Genomic DNA, 242 nt, shown 5'->3' with positions numbered 1-242 from the left:
AATTCAGTTTCAGAATTCATTATGTATTGTATTGTGTAATTTAATACAATTTTTATATAAGTTTTGATTCTCTAATTTTATTACATTAAATGTTATTGTGTTGTATGATGTTCTGTATTAAGAATTATTATGACATAAATCATATGCATTAGTACACAAATGACATGCTTGTAATAAAAAAAGCATATTATGCCCTATTTCTTTAAAACAAATAACTTCGTCACAAAACATACTTTAACATG

This window comes from Squalius cephalus, assembly GCF_949319135.1.
Source record: "Squalius cephalus genome assembly, chromosome: 4".
NCBI lineage: Eukaryota > Metazoa > Chordata > Actinopteri > Cypriniformes > Leuciscidae > Squalius > Squalius cephalus.
This window is presented reverse-complemented; position numbering follows the sequence as displayed.